The sequence below is a fragment of the Salvelinus fontinalis genome, chromosome 13 (assembly GCF_029448725.1).
Source record: "Salvelinus fontinalis isolate EN_2023a chromosome 13, ASM2944872v1, whole genome shotgun sequence".
Classification (NCBI taxonomy): domain Eukaryota; kingdom Metazoa; phylum Chordata; class Actinopteri; order Salmoniformes; family Salmonidae; genus Salvelinus; species Salvelinus fontinalis.
The window spans coordinates 35,739,326-35,765,585 of record NC_074677.1 but is presented as its reverse complement, the minus strand read 5'-3'; the positions used below and the strand labels follow the sequence as shown (position 1 = coordinate 35,765,585).

The 26,260-nt window shown below is 44.5% G+C and overlaps 1 pseudogene; it reads right to left on the bottom strand.

Moving 5' to 3' along the window:
- Positions 1–1,597: 1,597 nt before the first annotated feature.
- LOC129868536 (rho GTPase-activating protein 35-like) lies at positions 1,598–24,485 on the bottom strand (annotated as a pseudogene).
- Between the last annotated feature and the right edge of the window lie 1,775 nt (positions 24,486–26,260).

Sequence of the window (26,260 nt, the reverse complement as noted above, 5' to 3'; positions counted from 1 at the left end):
CCTTCCTGTGACATCGGGTGCTATAGGTGTCCTGGAGGGCAGGTAGCTTGTCCCCGGTGATGCGTTGGGCAGACCGCACCACCCTCTGGAGAGCCCTGCGGTTTCGGGCAGTGCAGTTGCCATACCGGGCGGTGATACAGCCCGACAGGATTCTCTCAATTGTGCATCTGTAAAAGTTTGTGAGGGTTTTAGGTGCCAAGCCAAATTTCTTCAGCCTCTTGAGGTTGAAGAGGCGCTGTTGCACCTTCTTCATCACACTGTCTGTATGGGTGGACCATTTCAGTTTGTCAGTGATGTGTACGCAGAGGAACTTGAAGCTTTCCACCTTCTCCACTGCGGTCCGGTCGATGTGGATAGGGGGGTGCTCCCTCTGCTGTTTCCTGAAGTCCACGATCAGCTCCTTTGTTTTGTTGACGTTGGGTGAGAGGTTATTTTCCTGGTGCCACACTCCCAGGGCCCTCACCTCTCTGTAGGCTGTCTCGTCATTGTTGGTAATCAGGCCTACTACTGTTATGTCGTCTGCAAACTTGATGATTGAGTTGGAGGCGTGCGTGGCCACGCAGTCATGGGTGAACAGGGAGTACAGGAGGGGCCTGAGCACACATCCTCTTGGAGGTGTTGTTTCCTACCTTCAACACCTGGGGGCAGCCCGTCAGGAAGTCCAGGACCCAGGTGCACAGGGTGGGGTTCAGATGAGCAGCATAGTCAATGAGCAGCATTCTTACATAGGTATTCCTCTTGCCCAGATAGGATAGGGCAGTGTGATGGCGATTGCATCGTCTGTGGATCTTTTGGGGCGGTAAGCAAATTGAAGTGGGTCTAGGATGCCAGGTAAGGTAGAGGTGATATGATCATTGACTAGTCTCTCAAAGCACTTCATGATGACAGAAGTGAGTGCTATGGAGCGATAGTAATTTAGTTCAGTTACCTTTGCTTTCTTGGGTACAGGGTCAGTAGTGGATGTCTTGAAACTGTGAGGACAACAGACTGGGATAGGGAGAGATTGAATGTCCGTAAGCACTCCACCTCAGTATGATTCAGTGACATCATAGCTAGGTTAAATATATATATATTTTTTAATTATGATGGTTTGTGCGGCACTATAGTTATACAACCACCAGGTGGCATCAGATGATTCAGTTAGTAAAAAGTGAAACCTGATGAGACAGAGTAGTAGTTACCCAGAGCAGTCACGCTTGACAAGCTGTAGATGTCAACAGTGAATTATTGATGTGTTTCAATGGTCCCCAATTATTTAACCCACAGGTTATTTAACCCACATTAGGCACTCTAGCAGAGTTTCACCACAATGGGGTTCTCGCTCTCTCTGAAATAACCATACCTAAGGTTAGAAATATGGGTTTGAGATTGAGATGCAATACCTTATAGTGAAATAACGTTAATGTGTGCAATGTGTACACATATACTTTGTTTTAATATCACAAATAAATCTCCTGTCACAGAATGACAGCTAAATAGGCAATACAATGATAATTGAAGAAGCACGCAGTGAGATCTTCCTGTATATTTTGCCCCATGATTAGGGAAGTGGTGTGTTCACTCACACCTACACACAGAGAATCACAGGAGGTCTGGACAATGTTACAATATTTAATTTATTAACTATGATACAGATCACATAAGGCCTTCATCTTCATTACACCATTCTCAGTCAGACAAATCCCATGGTTTGCTGTAGATGCACAGTACTTCATCTTTCACTTGTTTTAAGCTACTGTATTTCACTTTCATTGTTCTCACACTAATTTCATGTTTTAAAATAATGAAAATGATTGAACCTTCTCCCTTGGTGTGTTCTTAAATCATGCACTAAACTGAAGTGGCCTCAAACCATTCACAAAATTGTAAAAATTTACTTTCAATCATTGAAATACACACAAAAAATGTTTTCTACCATTGACTAAAGGGCAAAGTGTTAGACCCCCTAACATAGAAATAAACAACCATTTTACTATAGTATGCTCTCTTCTTTTTCTCTCTCATTTCCCAGCAGATCTGTCAGAGTTGTGTCAAAAATGAAGTGATGCAGCCACGTAGGTTTTCTGAGCCAAAGTCACATTCTACTGGGACAGTTTGTTCTCCTACCAATCTCCCATCTGATCTTTTGTGCGTGTGGTAATACTGTATTGCACTGCCCTGGACTGGGTGAGGAGTAACTGCAGCATTAGTCCATCAGAGATAACTGGCTCCCACAGCAGGAAAACCCCAAAGATAAGTACCAGTGAGTGATCCCAAGTATTCATTATTTGACCCTCAATACAACCAATAGCTTTGACTGATCTGTTCTGAACTGGCAGCATGAGCACATCCAAGATGGCTGACATCGAGTACAGCTATGCCTCCTGGCCAATCCTCCGTCATCCCCACAAGATGGCTGACATCGAGTACAGCCATGCCTCCTGGCCAATCCTCCGTCATCCCCACAAGATGGCTGACATCGAGTACAGCCATGCCTCCTGGCCAATCCTCCGTCATCCCCACAAGATGGCTGACATCGAGTACAGCCATGCCTCCTGGCCAATCCTCCGTCATCCCCACAAGATGGCTGACATCGAGTACAGCCATGCCTCCTGGCCAATCCTCCGTCATCCCCACAAGATGGCTGACATCGAGTACAGCCATGCCTCCTGGCCAATCCTCCGTCATCCCCACAAGATGGCTGACATCGAGTACAGGCATGCCTCCTGGCCAATCCTCCGTCATCCCCACAAGATGGCTGACATCGAGTACAGGCATGCCTCCTGGCCAATCCTCCGTCATCCCCACAAGATGGCTGACATCGAGTACAGGCATGCCTCCTGGCCAATCCTCTGTCATCCCCAGAAGATGCCTGTGGCACTCTTATGGGGCAACATTTATCTGATAGAAGAATCCAGAATATAGTAGGAGTATTCATTCAACTACTTTACATTGACTGCATGTTTGTTTTCTACAAGAGAGAAGACAGTTAAACACCAACATAAACCCCATAGTATACTGGAGCTACAGTAGTTACTCTTGCCATTCCTGAGCATGAGTCCAAACACACGTGCTCCATCTCTATAGGATATACTATACTGTTATTACTATACTGTAGTTAATTGCAGTGGCAGTGTATTCTGTATGCACACCTTTCCTCATTTTAAGGTCGTTAATATTAGATGAGTACAAAGAGCTCAATTGGCTAGATACCCACAGCAACATATCCAGCAACCTATCATTTTGCAATAGGGCAGTGGTTTCCATGGCCACCAGATAGCACAGTGGAACAGACACAGTACATGTAGAGGCCTGGCCTGGTATTTTTTTTGTTTTACCTTTATTTAACTAGGCAAGTCAGTTAAGAACAAATTCTTATTTTCAATGACAGCCTAGGAACAGTGGGTTAACTGCCTTGTTCATGCGCAGAACGACAGATTATTACCTTGTCAGCTCTGGGATTCGATCTTGCAACCTTTCGGTTACTAGTACAACGCTCTAACCACTAGGCTACCTTCCACCCCCAGTATGACTAACCTCACCCTTGTCATGCTACTGTCTGATGTTACTGTCAATCACTCCCATAATCAATCTTCAATGTGGCCAATTTAATCATCAACCCCTAACTTATGGAGTGGACCTGACATCTCAACCAAGAGCATTCCTCTCCTGGATCCTAAAGGGTCTGATTAACTGACCCTGGCTCAAACTCACTTTCCTAAACACTACCACTCAAACCAGGTGACTTCCTTAGTCAAAACATCAGTAAAGCAACAGCAGTCCTAGAAGAGGGGAAACTCCAGGCTTTTCAAACCTGCATGCTCAGAACTATTTATAACATGGCTAAGAGGAATATGAAACCGATATTATGGTTGGGTTTTCCATGGGGTTATAAAGTGAGCCCTGAATCACTTAACACTTCTATAATAACAGGATCGTGTTAACGAGTCGCTTTACTACTGCCACACCCACCCGGCCATTAAAACAAACTAGTCAATTGATCAAGGTTGCATTTCATGGAACTTAACACTATAATTTAAAAGTGCTTCAGATAAGTATGAGGATACAAAAACAAGGGTTTGGATGTAAACAACGTTTTGATCCGCGAAGGACCCTTCAGAGAGGCAATGGGTCTGGTTCCTTGAGCTGTGAACTCAACACACTAAAACATTCTGACCTAACAACCCCCTTTTAAAAAACAAAACCCCTACAACATTCTGACCATTAAAGTGCATCCCTGGATGTCCCCACCCCAACCCCCTAGCAGCGGCCCTACAGGCAGACAGGGAGGCTCCCCTCACTGCTGTGTGTACGTTACCAACTACAGCCCTGAGAGAGGCACAGTCCATACATCCAGTGGCTACTTTCATTAACAAACAGAACATTTAAACAATATTATACACAATAAAAACATGGTGATGGGCACAAATCATATCTTCCAGCTTAACATGGAGGCTTGGACTTTTTTTTAATCGTAGTGTATTGTTAGGGTAAGAACGGTTGGTTGGCAGAGAGATGCTTACTGTAACAATGACACCCACTCTGTTCTGCCCCCAGCCCTCCTGTGAGTGAGTCGTAGAGTCAGGTTATCAGGGGCTATAGGGGGTGGAGTGGACGGGTCAGCATGGTGATCTGCATTGGCACACAGGTGACAGGGGCGGGGCAGCAGGACGCTGTTCACAAGTGGCAAGTTTATTTGTCAAACACTCCTCGTCTCCTCTCTCTGTTTACATGTTATTATCAACGACCGAACAATGTACTGTCAGTATGTATGTTTTTTGTGTGTGTGTAAGTGACTAAGGTCCAGCATCATCAGATCAGGTGTGCAGCAGCATCAGATCAGGGGTGCACCATCTGTTCCCTTCTCAGTGTCTCTCACAGTGTCTCTTGCTCGGTGGGGGTATGGTGGGGGTGTTGGTGGAGGGGGGTCAGGAGGGACTGCAGGGGAGACTGGGGGGTGATGGGGGGCGACTGCTGCAGAGGGCTGAAGTGCGTGGCGGTGGAGGGAGGGGAGGAGTGGTAGCAGGAATTGGCAGAGCCCCCGGTGAGGGTGGTGGTGGGGGAGGCAGGGAAGCCAGCCAGGCCAGTGGGGGAGTCCAGGAGGGGCTGGTTGTAGAAGAAGAAAGCACACTGGTGGATGAAGGTCTCGATGATTGTCTGGTAGGTCCGCGTGGCCGTCAGGGCGTCCATGGTGGTGAAGTCTGGCCGCATCAGAGTGGGCCAGAAACAGATGGACAGATTCTCACTGGTCATCAGGTTCTGTCTGCTCAGCTGGCTCACCCTGGGAGAGACAACACAATACACCTCCATCAACAGAATGACAACAGCTACTAGTGTAATAACATTATGACACAGGTGTTAGAGCTACTTGATGATACATGTTACAAAACATGCAAATGGTTTCAGTCACAATGGAGTCAGGGCCAAGGTCATAGAATGGAACAGTTAGCCAGTCTGATCTGCACTCACTTGTGTAAGTGGCTCATGACAAATCTGAAGACGTCATAGTTCTCCCTGGGGAACCTCCTCAGTACATCCTTCATGGTGTACAGCCTCTGTTCCCTGTCGTTGATCTCTGCGCGCGTGCACACACACACACACACACACACACACACACACACACACACACACACACACACACACACACACGCACGCACGCACACACACACACACAGGAGGGAAGGGGTCAACACTATGACTCATATGTTATCAACACTGTTACTCCATCTGTTACTCCATATGCAGCACTACATACATACACTATATATACACAAGAGTATGTGGCCATCCCTTCAAATGATTGGATTCAGCTATTTCAGCCACACAGCCATGCAGTCTCCATAGACAAATGTTTGGCAGTAGAATAGCCTTACTGAAGAGCTCAGTGACTTAGCACCGTCATATGTCATTTACAACAAGTCAGTTCGTCAAATTTCTGCCCTGCTAGAGCTGCCCCGGTCAACTGTAAGTGCTGTTATTGTGAAGTGGATATGTGTAGGAGCAGCAACTGTTTTGCCGCGAAATGGTAGGCCACACAAGCTCACAGAACGGGACCGCAGAGTGCTGAAGCACCTAGCATGTAAAAATCATCTGTCCTCGGTTGCAACACTCACTACCGAGTTCCAAACTGCCCCTGGAAGCAACGTCTGCACAAGAACGGTTCGTCGGGAGCTTCATGAAATGGGTTTCCATGGCCGAGCAGCAGCACACAAGCCTAAGATCACACAATGCCAAGTGTCGGCTGGAGTGGTGTAAAGCTCGACGCCATTAGACTCCGGAGCAGTAGAAATGCGTTCTCTGGAGTGATGAATCATGCTTCGCCATCTGACAGTCCGACCGACTAATCTGGGTTTGGCGGATGCCAGGGGAACACTTCCTGCCCCAATATATAGTGCCAACTGTACACTTTGGTGGAGGAAGAATAATGGTCTGGGGCTGTTTATCATGGTTCAGGATAAGCCCCATAGTTCTACTGAAGGAAAATACAATGACATTCTGGTTTGTCGAGATCGGTGTGGAACAACTTGACTGGTCTGCACAGAGCCCTGATATCAACCCCATCGAACACCTTTGGGATGAATTGGAACGCAGACTGTGAGCCAGGCCTGATCGCCCAACATCAGTGTCCGACCTCAGTAATGCTCGTGGCTGAATGGAAGCATGTCCCCGCAGCAATGTTCCAACATCTAGTGGGAAGCCTTCCCAGAAGAGTGGAGGCTGTTACAGCAGCAAAGAGGGACCAACTCCATATTAATTCCCATGATTTTTAATGAGATGTTCAACAAGCAGGTGTCCACATACTTTTGGTAATGTAGTGTACATACCTACATACATATTAGTATATTGTGTACAGCTTTCTCGAGAACAAAAAACAGACAGTTGAAGTCGGAAGTTTCTTGTTAACAAACTATAGTTTTGACACGTTGGTTAGGACATCTACTTTGTGCATGACACAAGTAATCTTTCCAACAATTGTTTACAGGCAGATTATTTCACTGTATTACAATTTCAGTGGGTCAGAAGTTTACATACACTAAGTTGACTGTGTCTTTAAACAGCTTGGAAAATTCCATAAAATGATGTAATGGCTTTAGAAGCTTCTGATAGGCTAATTGACATAATTTGAGTCAGTTGGAGGTGTACCTGTGTACGTATTTCAAGGCCTACCTTCAAACTCAGTGCCTCTTTGCTTGACATCATGGGAAAATCAAAAGAAATCAGCCAAGACCTCAGAAAAAAAATTGCAGACCTCCACAAGTCTGGTTCATCCTTGGGAGCAATTTCCAAATTCCTGAAGGTACCACATTCATCTGTACAAAAAATAGTATGCAAGTATAAACACCATGGGACTACGCAGCCGTCATACTGCTCAGGAAGGAGACGCGTTCTGTCTCCTAGAGATGAACATACTGTGGTGCGAAAAGTGAAAATCAATTCCAGAACAACAGCAAAGGACATTGTGAAGATGCTGGAGGAAACAGGTACAAAAGTATCTATATCCACAGTAAAACGAGTCCTATAGCGACATAACCTGAAAGGCCGCTCAGCAAAGAAGAAGCCACTGCTCCAAACCCGCCATAAAAAAGCCAGACTTCGGTTTGCAACTGCACATGGGGACAAAGTTCGTACTTTTTGGAGAAATGTCCTCTGGTCTGATGTAACAAAAAATAGAACTGTTTGGCCATGATGACCATCGTTATGTTTGGAGGAAAAAAGGAGATGCTTGCAAGCCGAAGAACACCATCCCAACCGTGAAGCACGGGGGTGGCAGCATCATGTTGTGCAGGAGGGACTGGTGAACTTCACAAAATAGATGGCTTCATGACAAATTAAAATTATCTGGAAATATTGAAGCAACATCTCAAGACATCAGTCAGGAATTTAAAGCTTGGTCGCAAATGGGTCTTCCAAATGGACAATGACACCAAGCATACTTCCAAAGTTGTGGCAAACTGGCTTAAGGGCAACAAAGTCAAGGTATTGGAGTGGCCATCACAAAGCCCTGACCTCAATCCTACAGAACATTTGTGGGCAGAACTGAAAAAGCGTGTGCGAGCAAGAAGGCCTACAAACCTGACTCGGTTACAACAGCTCTGTCAGGAGGAATGGGCCATAATTCACCCAGTTTATTGTGGGAAGTTTGTGGAAGGCTACCCGAAACATTTGACCCAAGTTAAACAATTTAAAGGCAATGCTACCAAATACCAATTGAGTGTATGTAAACTTCTGACCCACTGGGAATGTGATGAAAGAAATAAAAGCTGAAATAAAATCATTCTTTCTACTATTATTCTGACATTTCACATTCTTAAAATAAAGTGGTGATCCTAACTGACCTAAGACAGGGAGTTTTTACTAGGATTAAATGTCAGGAATTGTGGAAAAAAATTGGGGAAAAAAAGTTTACATGTATTTGGCTAAGGTGTATGTAAACTTCCGACTTCAACTGTATATCCTCTATGAGAGGTCCTCCCCAAACCCCCCTCTATGAGAGGTCCTCCCCAAACCCTTAGCCTGTAATAACCTGATACTTTCACACTCACAAGAATATCTCACCCTGCTCCATGTTTTTCTGAACCCTCCAGAACCCCAGTACCCCCATCCAGAACCCCAGTACCCCCATACCTAACCCCAGCCAGCTCCATGTCTTACTGAACCAGAAAAACCCCTCATTAACCCCAGCCAGCTCCATGTCTTACTGAACCCTCCAGAACCACAAAACCACTCCTTAACCCCAACCAGCCCTGTGTCTTACTGAAGGCCTCGAGCAGCTCCACTTGCAGGATGCAGGGCACCAGGGGCTCTGGCAGCTCAGAGAAAAAGGCCTTCAGAGCCCCAGCCACCGTGTTGATGGCAAAGTCCTTCTCCACCAGGTCCAGCCCATGGTCTAGAGGGGGAGAGAGGTAGAGAGGGAGATAGAGGGAAGAAGAGACGTAAAGGAAAGTGAGATGTAGAAGAAGAAAACAAAGAAGAGAGAGAAGAGGGAGGTGAGGGATAGAAGGGAAGGGGGAGAAAAATAGAGGGAGGAGAAGGAGAGGGGGGGAGAGAAAAGGATAGGGATAGTGTGTCAGAGGTAGTTACTTTGTCACTGTTCTAAATATATTTAGTTTCGTCATCATTTCCTCTGCAGCTCATGTGTCTATATATTGATTAGCCACATAACTAACCAGGGTTAGTCCAGGTACTGGGGACAGACAGTGTGGCGAGTACAGTCGATCCCTCTATGGGTCTGATACATTGTTTTAGACCAGACAGACATGACTAGGTACAGCAACTCACCCTGGTCAAACTGCCTCTGCATACTCTCCATCTCACACTTGTTCCCGCTCACCCTGTAGAGACCCTCTGTGTTGAGACCTGCAGAGAGACAGAGATGGAAACCACCATCGGCATTATGTCATCAGCCATTTCCAGTAAAGTCAATGAGGACACTGCTGCAGTACAGTACAGGACACTGCTGCAGTACAGGACACTGCTGCAGTACAGTACAGGACACTGCTGCAGTACAGGACACTGCTGCAGTACAGGACAATGCTGCAGTACAGTACAGGACACTGCTGCAGTACAGCAGTTGATCATTGGCTACATTGGCTGTAGTGTAGTTAGTTCTTCTTGGCTTATTAAATGTAAATAAAAGAAAAATAACGTCCTCACCCAGAACGACTTAAAGTCATATTGAAATTACACAACCACATAATGTGAGTATTGTAAAGAAAAACAATCATAGTGCAACAATAAGATATTACAGTTTAATCCTTCAGCAACACAGAATTACCTCAGAATTAACTTATTATCAATTAATAATATTCTTTGTATGGTTTGCACAGCATCCAAGTCAAATAACATAATGAATCAGACAAATATACACATGAACAAACACAGGGGAGAAGAGGAGAAAGAAATAAGTGACCCACCTGTGGTCTCAATAAAGCGGACACACTTGTCAATGAAGAGTGGGATAGGTCTGTCTGGGGACACCACGTTGACCAGGGGCACCCCGAAGTAGCTGCTCTCCAGGGGCTTGGGAATAGAGGGCCGAGGCTTTGGTCTGGTTTTCTGCAGAGAAACACAGAAATGTTGACATTGTTAATGACCACAGACGTCTACATTAGATTTTTGTACATTATGTCAACACTATGTTTATTCAGCTGCAAGATTTGCCTTTATGTATTCAGCATCAGAATCAACAGCTGTCGTTTCAAGTGTCTCAGTAACTCTGAAATACAGGCTGCTTTCTTCTTAAAATTCCAACACACTTTGGAATTTCACATGAATAACTTACTTTCTATGAATAGCATATTAGCATGGAGGAAAAGTTTAGTAAAACAATCAAGCAATTACCCATCAAAAAAGTTCACACAAGTAAAGAGATTACATGGAAAATCATATTAACCATTTTGTCGTTACTTAACCACGTTTATCGTATCAAAGCTGGCCAATTACCTACAATTGAAAGAATAGTCTTTCAAGCCTGAAAAGAATAGTGTTTATGCATTAGCAGTTAAGGGGAGACTACTAACTGAAGCAACACATACCTTGGCAGTTCGTCGCAGGCTCTTCAGAATGTTCCTCTTCTTGGGGTCCTCTCCCTCCTCGTTGATGATGTCTCCTTTCAGGGTTCCGAACTCATCCTCCTTGGTTTTTGGCAGAGCCCCCATCTCGTCGTCGCTGCCAATGAAGCTGGTGCGGAAGCTGCTGAACTTACCCAGGCGTTTAGAGCGGTCGCGGTAGAGCCGTGGCTTTACCCCCGCCGCCGAGAACTTCCTGCGGCGCTCCAGGGAGCTGCTGTCCGCCTCACTGTCTGAGCCGTTCCCATTGGCGTGCATCCGATTGGCATTGCGGATGGTAATAATCTTGCCCTGCGTGCTGTCATGGGGCACAGAGTAGATGATCTCCTCGTTGCTGGGCCGGGGCTTGGACACAGCATCTATGGGCTCTGCATAGTCCGAGGGGTCGTAACCTCCGTCCCCACCTGGCACCCATGTCACAGCGGAGGGCAGGGAGCGACGGTGGCCCATGGTGTCTGTGTTGTAGGGGTTTCTGCCCACCTTCCGGAAGTCAAAGGTCACAGAGGGCTTGGGTCTCACCTGGGGCGTGGCTTTGCTATTGAGCTTGTTCTCAAAGGAGCTGATGTCAGAGATGACAGAGACATCGCTGGAGTCCAGGTCAGGCAGGTTGAAGCTTCCCCCATGGGAGGTGAGTGTGCCGTCGTAGTAAGGTGGGGAGGGCTCCACGTCATCCATGTCAGAGTCTAGGAACATGGTGCCGGGGCTGGGTGAGCTACAGCGAGGGGAGTAGGCAGTCTCGTTAATGCAGGCCTCAGCCACGTTATCATACATGTGAGTGGCCTCCACGATGTTGCGTTTCTCCACCACCTCCATCAGGAAGGGATGAAACATCTCCATCCTGTGCAGGCCACCCACCACCCCTCCTGACCCACACACCACACTGTTGAACCTGCCCTCTATCTCTTGGGCCAGCTCCTCTCCCTGGACCAGCTGCTCTCTGGCAGACTCACTTTCTGTGAGCTCCACCTGGCTCTCCCCCACAGCCAGCAGCTGAACAGGAATGATGTCCTGGACCTCACATAGGAAGGCACACAGGGTTTCCAGAGAGGCCTTGCGGCGGGCTGAGTACACAGCGATGTAGCCGTGCACTAATCTGCTCTTCCTCAGGGAGAAGGAGGCATGGTAGGAAAGGAGGGAGAGCTCAATCACCTGTTTGTGAGGTCCCACTGTCTGCTCCAGTATCACTGAGGTTCCACTGTTGGATGTTGGCCTGCAGTGCTGAGGCAGTAGGAAGGGAGAGAGGAGCTGTTCCACGTCATAGTTGTCTCCACACATCAAGCACATGACGATGCGGATGTCTGCCTCTGGGATGGGCTGGTGAGGAGAGTCTCTGGGACCTGGAGGTTGAGGGGGCAGAGGTGGGGAGCTGCTACTGAAAGATGAGCTCCTTCTAGAGTCCAGAAGACCTCTCAATACTTGGTTGATCTGACTCTCATTCACATTGTGCCCATAGCCCACACCAGGGGAGGCTGGGTCGAGGAAGCTACACTGCAGTCTCCTTGCTACCTGCTGTCCCTGTGTTATCAGACCTAAAGCAGTTTCTCCCCCAATATCTGCATAGGTCCCTACACCCCTTTTAGTAACTAAGAGCAGAGATGTTAAAAGCTGAGCTATATGGCTGTCCCTTCTACCGATTGTTGACTCCCGCAACCTTTCAATGCTTTCTACGACATAGGTTAGGGACTCTTTTGAGTTGTACAAACACAGGCACCCATGGGGTGTGAAGGTGGGAGTGTGGAAGGAGTTAACAGAAAGTCGTACATTGCCCTCGATAGGTCGTAGGGTGAGCTCATACATCTTCCCATCCAACACATACCGGTCGTCATTGGTACAGAGAGCTCTGATCTCATTGGCAAACTCCCTGGCCAGTCCGTCTTTGCCCAATATCACAAGGTTGATTCGGTCCGCTTTAATATCCCCAAAATAAGACTTCACGTTGAAGAATGGGTAGCATGTTGGGAAACGTGAGGCCAGGAGTTGCTCTATCTTGAAGTCTCCACACTGTGGGCTGCTGGGACAGGTCTCCTTGGTGGGGTGGTAGACAAAGTGAATATGCTTCAACACCAGAGCATCTCTCTCAGCTGGAAGCTTCTGCAGGGCTTTGAACCGCTGCTCCTCCCCTAAAACCTCCTGGATGGCTCCCATCTTCTCCTTGCTGGGCTTTGCGTCCACCTCCAGCTCATAAAAAAGCTCGGAGTACTCCAGCAGAAGCTCCTGGAAGTCCTCTTTAGCGTGGCCGATGATCTCTTTCTGGTGGCGGTTGTAGAGGTCCAGGTACTCTGATTCCTCCAACCATTGGTAGAAGTCTTCATTCATGATAAAGCTGCGGGCCTCTTCCCAGGGCTTGCCTGGCGTGACAAAGGGAGAACAGGCCAACTTGTGCTTGAACTCCTGCCTCATCTCAGCCCGCTTGCACTCATTCCTCAGGTGCTCCAGGTGGGCGTCGAAAATGTCCTCGGCTGGTAACGTCTCCAGCAGGTCTGAGGGGATGCGCTCATCCTCCATGTTGTCTATGTGAGACGTGTCCTCCCATGGAGAGTCCTCCAGAACTACAAACCAGTGGGCAAAGTGCTGCTTGGACTCCAGGACCTTCTGAACCCCAGACCAGCTCAGCTGGTCGATCTCATCCAGGTCAGGCACCAGGGAGCTAAGTGCTAGAGGAAGAGTGCTCAGATAGATTTTCCGACGTCTCTCAATGTGCTCCTGTTTCAGACGGTACACAAGCTGCTGGAAGAGCTTTTTGCATTTTGCTGTACCCTCCAGAAAGACGTATTCATTAAACTCTGAAGCAGTGTGCATGCGTCTGCTGGTGTTAAGCCAGGTCTCGTTGTGGTTCTTCACTATGCGGTTGACTAGCCATTCGTATCGGTCTTTAGCCAAGGCTATCTGCTGACTCTGGAGCTTGAGGGCCTCAAAGTAAGGAATGATCTTGGGCTTGCCCCTGCTCTTATCAATGAGTTGCACCAAAGTAAGGAAGGCTAGGTCAACATTGATGTTAGAGCGTGCAGAAGTCTCCACTACTGGAAGACTCTTTTTAGTGATGGCAAAGGTGTGAGAATCTTTGATGTAGCGTTCAACCCCCTCATCACACTTGGTTAAGACCAGCACAATGGGCTTCTTTGTTTTGCTCAGATGACCGTAAAGGTTTGTGACAAACTTCAACTGGTCGTCAAAGTTGCGGTTCATCCCCCTACTGACGTCCATACAGAGCACGAACCCGTCAGCCTGTATCTTGCCCTCAGGCATCTGCTTCTGCTCAAAGTCCTGCTCCAGCCCCAGCTGGTCCGTGCAGAAGTACATCAGCTTCTCTGCAGAGGCCAGCTTGGTGGAGGCCGCCCTCTTGATATAGGGCTGCATGGCAGTGCTGCGGTGTGGCTGGAACGTCTGGTCATCAATGAACTCTGTCTGCTCCACCACATGCATCCTGCACTCCGGCCCCTCCTCCACCACCCGCCCCACCTCCCCCCAGAACAGGAAATGGTCATTGTTAACCACTCTACCCCCAAAGTCACTGGTGCTCAGCACTGACGTGTGGTCCAGATAGAAGTCATCAGCACTGGGGCGCACAAAGCGGTTACACAGGCAGGACTTACCCACTCCACACTGGCCCTTCTCTTTCTCAGTCCCTGACAAACCCACCACAATAAGGTTGTATGTGGGTGACTTAACATCGTGCTTTTTCGCCATCATTATCATCAGCTGACACTCATCCTGCCATAATCAGGCACTCGATCAGAGAGTACACTTGGACGTGTGTCCATAAAGTGGCAGTGGGGATGGGACCAGCACAATGGGCTTCTTTGAGTTTAGTTGCCGTTTCCTCTAGTGTGCTACATGTTCTATCAACAACAGTGCAGGGGTGTAGCAAAGACAGAGGCTTCTCTCAGTCATTCCTAATGTAGCTATGACCCTGCCAGACAAAATAAAAGAGCACAAAAATAAGAATTAGCTAAACCAAATCTTACATTTATGTTAAAAAAGAACAAATATTAGTTTGAGCAAAGTTAACCTAATTTCTGCTCTCATCAAAAAAAAGAACAGTCAAACACCTTCACAAAGTGGTTAAAGGAAGACAACACTAAGAATAATTTCCCTTCAACTTAATAAGAGAACAGTGAGTAGGGACATTCATTTCTAATCTCATCTCAAATAGAACAGCAAATGAGATATACAAAGAAAAAAACTCAATATTCCCTGCAAATAAAGTGAGACCTAAAATACAAATACAGTGCCTTCAGAAAGTATTCATACCCCTTGACTTATTCCACATTGTTGTGTTAGACTGAATTTAAAATGTATTAAATAGATTTTCTTTCCCCCAAACTCATCTACATACAATACCCCATAACGAGAGGTTTTTATAAATTTGTGCAAATTGATTGAAAATTAAATACAGAAATAACTACTTTACGTATTCACAAATAGAATCATATTTGGCAGTGAATACAGCTGTGAGTCTTTCTGGATAAGCCTCTAAGAGCTTTGCACACCTGGATTGTACAATATTAGCACATTATTTTTCGAGCTCTGTCAAGTTGGTTGTTGATCATTACTAGACAGCCATCTTAACATATATTTTCAAGACAATTTACAGTACCAGTCAAAAGTTTGGACACGCGTACTCATTCAAGAGTTTCTATTTTTACTATTTTCTACATTGTAGAATAATAGTGAAGACAATCTATGAAAAACACATGGAATCATGTAGTAGCCCCCCAACAAAAGTGTTAATCAAGTCAAAATATATTTGAGATTCTTCAAAGTAGCCACCCTTTGCCTTGATGACAGCTTTGCACACTCTTGGCAATCTCTCAACCAGCTTCACCTGAAAGGCTTTTCCAAAAGTCTTGAAGGAGTTCCCACATATGCTGAGCACTTGTTGGCTGCTTTTCCGTCACTCTGTGGTCCAACTCATCCCAAACCATCTCAATTGGGTTGAGCTCGGGGGACATTGGAGGCCAGGTCATCTGATGCACCACTCCATCACTCTCCTTCTTGATAAAATAACCCTTACACAGCCTGGAGGTGTGTTGGGTCATTGTCCTGTTGAAAAACAAATGATAGTGGGACTAAGCGCAAACCAGATAGGATGGCGTATCGCTGCAGAAACTACAGAACATTTTTGGACTACAGACAAAAGGACAGATTTCCACCGGTCTAATGTCCTTTGCTCGTGTTTCTTGGCCCAAGCAAGTCTTCTTCTTATTGGTGTCCTTTAGTAGTGAAGACCTGATTCACGCAGTCTCCTCTGAACAGTTGATGTTTAGATGTGTCTGTTACTTGAACTCTGAAGCATTTATTTGGGCTGCAATTTCTGAGGCTGGTAACTCTAATGAATATATCCTCTACAGTAGAGGTAACTCTGGGTTTTCCTTTCCTGTGGCGGTCCTCATGAGAGCCAGTTTCATCATAGCGCTTGATGGTTTTTGCGACTGCACTTGAAGAAACTTTCAAAGTTCTTGACTTTTCCCGGATTGATTGACCTTCATGTCTTAAAGTAATGATGGTCTGTCGCTACTCTTTGCTTATTTGAGCTGTTCTTGCCATAATATGCACTTGGTCTTTTACCAAATAGGGCTATCTTCTGTATACCACCCCTACCTTGTCAAAAACACAACTGATTGGCTCAAACGCATTAAGAATGAAAGACATTCCACAAATTAACTTAAGGCACACCTGTTAATTGAAATCCATTCCAGCTGACTACCTCATGAAGCTGGTTGAGAGAATGCCAAGAGTGTGCAAAGCTGTTATCAAGGCAAAGGGTGGCTACTTTGAAGAATCTCAAATATATTTGGATTTGTTTAATACTTTTTTGGTTACTACATGATTCCATGTGTGTTATTTTATAGTTTGTCTTCACTATTATTCTACAATGTAGAAAATAGTAAAAATAAAGAAAAACCCTTGAATGAGTAGGTGTGTCCAAACTTTTGACTGGTACTGTATTACAAACACAAAACTGAAATATCACATTTACATAAGTATTCTGACCCTTTACTCAATAATTTCCTGAAGCACCTTTGGCAGCAATTACAGCATCGAGTCTTCCTGGTTATGATGCTACAACATTTGCACACCTGTATTTGGGGAGTTTCTCCCATTCTTCTCTGCAGATTCTCTTAAACTCTGTCAGGTTGAATGGGGAGCGTTGCTGCACAGATATTTTCAGGTCTTTCCAGAGCTGTTCGATCGGGTTCAAGTCCGGGGCTCTGGCTGGGCCACTCAAGGACATTCAGAGACTTGTTCCAAAGCCACTCCTGCGTTGCCTTGACTGTATGCTCAGGGTCGTTGTCCTGTTGGAAGGTGAACCTTCACCCCAGTCTGAGGTCTGAAGCAGGTTTTCATCAAGGATCTTTCTGTACTTTGCTCCGTTCATCTTTCCCTCGATCCTGAAAAACAGCCTTACAGCATGATGCTACAACCACCATGCTTCACCGTCGGGATGGTGCCGTGCTTCCTGTAGGCACGGGATGTTGAGGGGGTATGTAGTAAAACTAGATTTCACTTTCTTTCCTTGCCTTGTATGAGAGGTGTCACCTGAAAGGATTCTACATGGGACTGGAGTCACACCATGCTGACCGCTCAGCCATGGGTCCACATTATTTACCTCAATGACAAGTGTATCGCATATAGGCTACTGACAAGCCCACAAAAGGATCACAACAACTACAATACATGTGATGGAAATAATGGCGCTGCATTGGAAAGTGGACATTTTAAGGCAACATAACTTGTTTAGTCTGGCCAAGAGAATATAGAACCATTATAGTATAGTTTCTTCAATACTTACAGTACACCATTGCACTATTTTGTGTATTATTTTTTTCCCCCACTGATCTTAACTTTTTTTTGTACATAATGTTTCCGCCATTATTTCCTATGACCGAAAAAAGCTTTTGGACATTAGAACAGCTATCACTAACCTCGATTTGGACGAGGCCTTCTACTTCAATGAGATGGAGGTGAAATACATTAAGACTGAAATATACTATACTTCTCTGAGTCATGGCTGAACATGGACAATATACATCTAGCTGGTTTTTCTATGCGTCGGCAGGACAGAAGGGCAGAGCCCGGTAAGATCTCTTTGTTAACAACAGCTGGTGAGCAATCTATAATATTAAGGAAGTCTCGAGGTTCTGCCTGCCTGAGTTAGAATACCTCATGATAAGCTGCAGACCATACTATTTACCATACTATAGCTGTCTATTTACCAACACAAACTGATGCTGGCACTAAGACCACACTCAACAAGCTGTATAGGGCCATAAGCAAACAAGAAAATGCTCTTCCAGAGGCGGCACATCCAATGGCCAATGATTTGAATGCAGGAAAACTGAAATCCATTTTACCTCATTTCTGCCAGCATGTCACCTGTTTAAGTAGAGAAGAAAAAAAAATACTCTAGATGACCTTTCCTCCACACACAGAGACATACAAAGCTCTCCCTCCATTTGGCAAATCTGATCATAACTCTATCCTCCGGATTCCTGCTTACGAGCAAAAACTCAAACAGGAAGTATCAGTGACACGCTCAATACGGAAGTTGTCCGATGAAGCGGATGCTTCACTAGCACCGACTGGAATATGTTCCGGGATTTATCCGATGGCATTGAGGAGTTTACCACATTGGTCACTGGCTTCATTAATAGGTGCATCGACGACGTCATCCCCACAGTGGCCGTGTGTACATATCCCAACCAGAAGCCATGGATTACAGGCAATATTCGCACTGAGCTAAAGGCTCGAGCTGCCGCTTTCAAGGAGCGGGACTCTAATCCGGACGCTTATGAGAAATCCCGCTATACACTACAATGAACCATCAAACAGGCAAAGCGTCAATACAGGAATGAGATCGAATCCTACTACACTGGCTCCGACCTCTTGTATTATTTATATCTTAATGTTTTTGCACTGACTCTTGAACTAGGTCTATGCACGCTCACTATACTCCATCAACACACACTATACTGACACTCCAACACACACACAAGCATATTGACGCCACACACGCTGCTGCTACTGTTTGTTATATATCCTGATTGCCTGGTCACTTTTACCCCTACCTACATGTACATACTGAATTACCTCAACTACCTCGTACCCTTGCACATTGACTCAGTACTGGTTGTTATTTTGTTACCATTTTTATTGAGCAAATCTTTCTTACTTTGTAAATCTATTGTTGGGAATGGGCTCGTAAGTCAGCATTTCACAGTACAGTCTACACCCGTTGTATTCGGCGCATGTGACCAATAAAACGTGATTTGATGTTGGTCTTGTCAAGTGAATCAAATCAGGGTTACAATACCCTATAGCCAGTTTGGGATTGAATCATTAACCTGCTAGTAAAGTAGTCTGGTTCCCTAGCCATAAAGGTCTATTGTACTTCTGCCCAGAGCTATCTTCATTTTGGCACTTTTTCACACTACTCATGACTTGGCAAGTTTCGTAGTGTGAGCAGGGAGGGGAGGGGAGTGGAGGAAGAGGAGAAGCAATCTTCACACTAATTGGAATCCCACCCTACCTATTGCTAGCCAAGACCATTGAAGGGATGGATGGTCTCGGTGTCCCTCATAACTATGCAGATAAGTCATCCATCTCGAGGGTGGCCAAGGACCACTTCGGACAAAGAGCTGGGCAGTGGTGTTGGTTTCCTTGCCAACCGGGACCTTTACTGGTCACTATTAAGTAGAAATGCTCTCAATTAAGGCCTTGATCATGGATGAATGACAAACATTTACAGTGCATTAGGAAAGTATTCAGACCCCTTGACTTTTTCCACTTTGTTACGTTACAGCCTTATTCTAAAATTGATTAAATAAAAATCCTCATCAATATACACATAATACACCATATGACAGTCAAAACAGGTTTTAATTATTATTTTTACAAATGTATAAAAAAACAGAAATACCTTAAGTATTCAGACCCTTTACTATGAGACTCGAAATTGAGCTCAGGTGCATCCTGTTTCCATTGATCATCCTTGAGATGTTTCTACAACTTGATTGGAGTCCACCTGTGGTAAGTATCCTAGTGGTTAGAGCATTGGGCCAGTAACCGAAAGGTTGCTAGATCGAATCCCCGAGCTGACAAGGTAAAAATCTGTTGTTCTGCCCCTGAACAAGGCAGTTAACCCACTGTTCCTAGGCCATCATTGTCAATAAGAATTTGTTCTTAACCGACTTGCCTAGTTAAATAAAACATTTAATTCATAAAAAATTCAATTGGACATTTTTAGAAAAGGCACAGGCCTGTCTATATAAGGTCCCACAGTTGACACTGCATGTCAGAGCAAAAACCACGCCACGAGGTCGAAGGAATTGTCCTTAGAGCTCAGAGACAGGATTGTGAGGGTGCACAGATCTGGTGAAGGGTACCAAAAAATGTCTGCAGCATTAAAAAGGTGGCCTCCATCATTCTTAAATGGAAGAAGTTTGGAACCACCAAGACTCTTCCTAGAGTTGGCCACCCGGCCAAACTGAGCAATCAGGGGAGAAGGGCCTTGGTCATGGAGGTGACCAAGAACCCGATGGTCACTCTGACAGAGCTACAGAAGGACAACCGTATCTGCAGCACTCCACCAATCAGACCTTTATGGTAGAGTGGCCAGACAGAAGCCACTCCTCAGTAAAAGGCACATGACAAGCTGCTTGGAGTTTGCCAGAAGGCACCTAAAGACTCAGACCATGAGAAACAAGATTCTCTGGTCTGATGAAACAAAGATGGAACTCTTTTTTTTTTTTTTTTTGGCCTGAATGCCAAGCTTCACATCTGGTTCACACAGCTTCACATCAACATCCCTACGGTGAAGCATGGTGGTGGCAGCATCATACTGTGGGGATGTTTTTCAGCAGCAGCGCTCAGGACCTCAGACAGGGGTGAAGGTTCACCTGCCAACAGAACAACAACCCTAAACACACAGCCAAGACAGGAGTGGCTTCGGAACAAGTCTCTGAGCATCCTTGAGTGGCCCAGCCAGAGCCCGGACTTGAAAATCTTCTCTGGAGAGACCGAAGTAAATTAATTACAGATTTCTTGAGTTATCTTAGATTAATTCTGACTATTTTGAGGAAGTGAACAGATTTGAGAATGACACAAATATAAATTTTTCAAAGTCTGCTGCCTCAGTGTCTTTAGATATTTTTGTCAGATGTTACTATGAAATACTGAAGTATAAATACAAGCATTTCATAAGTGTCAAAGGCTTTTATTGACAATTACATGAAGTTGATGCAAAGAGTCAATATTTGCAGTGTTGACCCTTCTTTTTCAAGACCTCAGCAATCCACTCTGGCATGCTGTCAATTAACTTCTGGGCCACATCCTGACTGATGGCAGCCCATTCTTGCATAATCAATGCTTGGAGTTTGTGGGTTTGTGTTTGTCTACCCCCTTCTTGAGGATTGACCACAAGTTCTCAATGGGATTAAAGTCTGGGGAGTTTCCTGACCATGGACCCAAAATATCGATGTTATGTTCCCCAAGCCACTTAGTTATCACTTTTGCCTTATGGCAAGGAGCTCCATCATGCTGGAAAAGGCATTGTTCGTCACCAAACTGTTCCTGGATGGTTGGGAGAAGTTGCTCTCGGAGGATGTGTTAGTACCATTCTTTATTCATGGCTGTGTTCTTAGGCAAAATTGTGAGTGAGCCCACTCCCTTGGCTGAGAAGCAACCCCACACATGAATGGTAACAGGATGCTTTACTGTTGGCATGACACAGGACTGATGGTAGCGCTCACCTTGTCTTCTCCGGACAAGCTTTTTTCCGGATGCCCCAGACAATCGGAAAGGGGATTCAGCAGAGAAAATGACTTTACCCCAGTCCTCAGCAGTCCAATCCCTGTACCTTTTGCAGATTATCAGTCTGTCCCTTATGTTTTTCCTGGAGAGAAATGGCTTCTTTGCTGCCCTTCTTGACACCAGGCCATCCTCCAATAGTCTTCGCCTCACTGTGCGTGCAGATGCACTCACACCTGCCTGCTGCCATTGATGAACAAGCTCTGTACTGGTGGTGCCCCGATCCCGCAGCTGAATCAACTTTAGGAGACGGTCCTGGTGCTTGCTGGACTTTCTTGGGCGCCCTGAAGCCTTCTTCACAACAATTGAACCGCTCTCCTTGAAGTTCTTGATGATCCGATAAATGGTTGATTTAGGTGCAATCTTACTGGCAGCAATATCCTTGCCTGTGAAGCCCTTTTTGTGCAAAGCAATGATGATGGCACGTGTTTCCTCGCAGGTAACCATGGTTGACAGAGGAAGAACATTGATTCCAAGCACCACACTCCTTTTGAAGCTTCCAGTCTGTTATTTGAACTCAATCAGCATGACAGAGTGATCTCCAGCCTTGTCCTCGTCAACACTCACACCTGTGTTAACGAGATAATCACTGACATGATGTCAGCTGGTCCTTTTGTGGCAGGGCTGAAATGCTGTGGAAATGTTTTTGGGGGATTCAGTTCAGTTGCATGGCAAAGAGGGACTTTGCAATTAACTACAAATCATCTGATCACTCCTCATAATATTCTGGAGTATATGCAAATTGCCATCATACAAACTGAGGCAGCAGACTTTGAAAATGTATATTTGTGTCATTCTCAAAACTTTTGGCCACGATTGTATACTGGCTATGGCATCTTAAAATGGACAAACAAGACAATATCCACTTTTTTCAAGCGAATGTCTTTTAAGGGTGTATGCGAGCACACTCGTTCGGTTCGGTTCGCCTAGCCAACATTGGCTAGCCGCCAGCTCAATAAGAGGTTCTGAAGCATGCTGACGCCGTTAGAATCAGGTAAGTTGGGGTAATATTGTTTGTCAAGTTGCCAAGCAGTATATTTTATACACAGAGGATGGGGCCATACTGGAGATGCTCCATGACTAGAACCAATGCACAAACAGGAAAAGCAAAGTATGACGAGACTTAGTCTCTTTTAGAAATTGAGAGTGAAATACACCCTCATCTCTAACATGTAGGCTCAGCATTCCCTAACAGTCCCATTGCAAGTCAGAATGTTGAACAAAGTTAATTTCAATTTACTTTACCTGACAATTTTGCCCCCATGTCAAAGGTAATCTGAGACAAAATATCAACAGGGAAGCGTTATCAACCCAACCTTCAGTACGCTGGTCTGTATATTGTTTTTTTGCACCCTACAAACACTTGCACAATATGGCTGAGCCTAACCGAACCACAGACCGAACGTTGTCCCACGTAATCATATGGCAAATTCCACAAACACTTCCAGCTGATTGAGAGGAAGCGCGCTTCGGTCGACTATGTTTGACTATTGTTCGGATTATTGTGCATAATGTTCAATGCGTCAGGAGATTGAAAATACAAGCGAGAGAACCTCCGAGAGAAATTAGGGTAAACGACACTTTCCTGTGGATACCCCATCTCCACCTCCTACTGTCAAAAGGACCAACAGCACAGACAACCGATAGAGTAAATATCATTTTATTCAACATTATGGCTTGTAGATTGTCTTTTTAGGCAGACTTCTTTCAGACTGAATATCCATGGGGTAACCATGGTAACATACTGATGTTTAGGCAAGAGGATACTCAAAGTACAACCAGAAAACAACCACACTGTATTATTGTGATACAATCACTCATGTAAATAGAAACATATACATACTGTGTGTGTGTGGTGTGTGTGTGTACTCTTTCAATATTGAAATTAAATGTGTTAACGTAGGCTACTGCCATTCAATAAAACGTTATTATTGTTTACAAAATTCGGCATCTCATACTCTAAACATATAGAAAATTCAAACCATTCAAACCATGTCTACATTCCCCAGCAAAGGCACAGTAGGAAGTGAATTGCGCTCAGCTGAGCTAGGCCTGACAGACAACCAGATTGAACAGGCAAATTCTTTGGAAGTGAAAACAAGCAAGTCACTATCCTACCCTGTGATTGTAAAGATACATCGCTTTCTAAATTCAGAAGAACACACATACTTGCGTCATATTGTTCAAAATCGTCAATATAGCGGGTTACAACTCCATATGCATATTGTAATGGATTAGCAAAGGTTTTGAAATTAATGTTCATGGAAAGGACTGGCCACACCAGGCCTCTTGTCCACAGAATAAATTGCCGACTCGTAACTAAAACACATTTACCTCGTATTTCCGAATCCACTTGGACTTTTTTAAATCACCAGTTTCACTCAAAGATACATTTGTAACAGACAATTGTTACAATTGTGGGTAAATTGATCATGAGAATGTCTACCTCTAACACTGGTTTCAATCCGTGTTTCAGATTAAAATGGGGAGAAAGTGAATACATACCATCGCATTCTCCCTGCATCCGTCAGGCCAGTGCTTGCCGCAGCCCTGGTCGCCTGATATGCATGGACATAAGAAACAAAAATAACGTGGCTCTCCTGATTCCCAGACAGAACTAAGTAGGTTATTATTGTTTACTTACATATTAATTGTAAATCTACATCTCGATGGTTTTCTAATCCATTGATCTGTTCGTCTTTTTGTGATAATAAAACTACAAAGGTAAAAACATATTTTTTTCTTTTTCTCTCCTTGTTAAAAATGAAAGTCGTATAAAAGCTTGTTTCGCCGTCTTCTCCTTGCTTCACCACGTTGCTTTTGACGAATTATTATGTCCATTGTTGTGGCAACATTATACTGGATCGATCATGCACGGGACACCGGTCGAGTTTGCTGCACTTCCTGTACAATGTTTCTTCTAAACAGCCCTAATGCAACAAATTGGTAACGTCCTTATCAATTTAACAAGAGATGGCTTGTGTGAAAGTGTTTTTTTTTTTTCAGCTTCCCAATAATGGCGACGGCCCTTCTCCCAGAGCTAATTCTCTTCTCCTTTTCTCTGAAAAAAAAAGCAGCTACGGAGACAGACGCGGAGGAGACTCGCCCAGCGGCGCGCACACACAACTGCAGCACGTACAGTATTTACAAAGGCGAGACGCTGCTGTCATGCCGACACGCGTAATCGCCATCACTGTTATAAATATGACTTTAGCCAACATATGTCAAGCTCCCATAAATTAAATTGGCTTTGGTATCTCTGTGTCAAGACCACTTAGGCTGCATTCATGCTTTTCTCTATTGGCATCACCTGCTTTAGTAGGCCATATATATTTGTCTTATTCTATTAATATTGCGTCCTACTCTAAATTCACCCAATGCATCATAGTAGGCGTAATCTTTTTTTAAATGATTATTAGGCTAATCTATGAAAGGCCATTCCACCACAATTTTTTGGGTCGATACTTACTCTACATTTGTAGATACTTAACTAAAAATGTCGAGATACTATATAAACATTTCGAGATCCTATCCTAAACATTTGAGCATTACTTTTGTGAGAATTTTTTTTTTTTTTTTTTACAGCTTTAGGTAGGTTAGAGAAGCCTATGCACCAGGGGAAGTGGTAAGGCACGTATTTATAGCCTAAATCAGGCATATTTATTTGTGTTAAGAGAAAATGTGAATGTGATCAAATTTAGTTCAAATTCAAACCTCGGGTGGCTAGGCTACCTAGACCTTATCAATCCAAAATGATTGACTGGAATTAATCAATCAACACAATAGTGATTAAATACTGTTTGAGTAACTTTTTAATTACAGATGCAAAAGGCCCACATGATGCCCTATATTGTCCAATAGCAGTTGTTGTCTAGTTTTTATAGAAGCCCATTATCAAAAATTTGATTTTGTGTACATTCAGTAGAAATAAGCCATACTACAATAGACTTAATGACAAAACTGATTGAAGGATAAATACTGTATATTATTAAACACAAGAAATGCATTTGCAAGAGGTGCACAAGGTGTGGTGCCTAAAACAAAACATTTTTTAAAGTCGATATTATCTCAAGATTTTTAGATATATCAAGTCAACATTTTGAAATACTAATTCGAGATACTACCTAAAAATGTCGAAATACTATCTAAACATTTCGAGATATAGGATATGTTTCTTCATTTGTAGCATTGTGTGGTGATTTCCATCTATTCATGTTGCATAGATCAGTACAGCAATAACCTTCCAGGTAAAGACATTCCTGTGGTCCATTAAGCTACACATTGTGTGTGTGTGTCAATGTCCTGTTTAGGACAATAAATATAAAATGTATATGTTATCTGACAGAGTTGATAATATTGTGCTGCTTTTTATGATAATTTGGGTTATTCTTTTCTGTGGCGTATCTGATATTGTAATATGTGTAATTAGAGGGGCGGGGGGTTACCTACTTTGTCCATGTCTCAAGACTCCCCATGTCTATTGTTATACAATGATTGGTTGGGGTGTATTTGTGGCCCTGATAAGCACCTAATTTTCTTAATTTCTTACATCAGCAATGGACAATATCATTGAGGACTACTTCCGGCTTGGATTCACACAACATAACAATTCGTTTTCAGATCATAGAGAGAGTTCTAAGCAGGAATCAGCTCTTGCGGGTTAAAAACAAAACTGATGGAGCATAGGTGCTCTCTTTCATACAACAGCAGCTTCAAACATTAGGTCGACAGCATGGCTACCGGTGAATGCACCAGAAATGTTGGATGGCCTGAATAGTTACCGACAGGGAAACTGTCAGTCAACTTCTCCTGGATGGTGAGGGTGCCAACCTGGGAACAAGGAACCACCTGAGAAGTTGAGAATATAACGGTTTCGGCCCATTTGACTGGTTTTCATGCAAAAT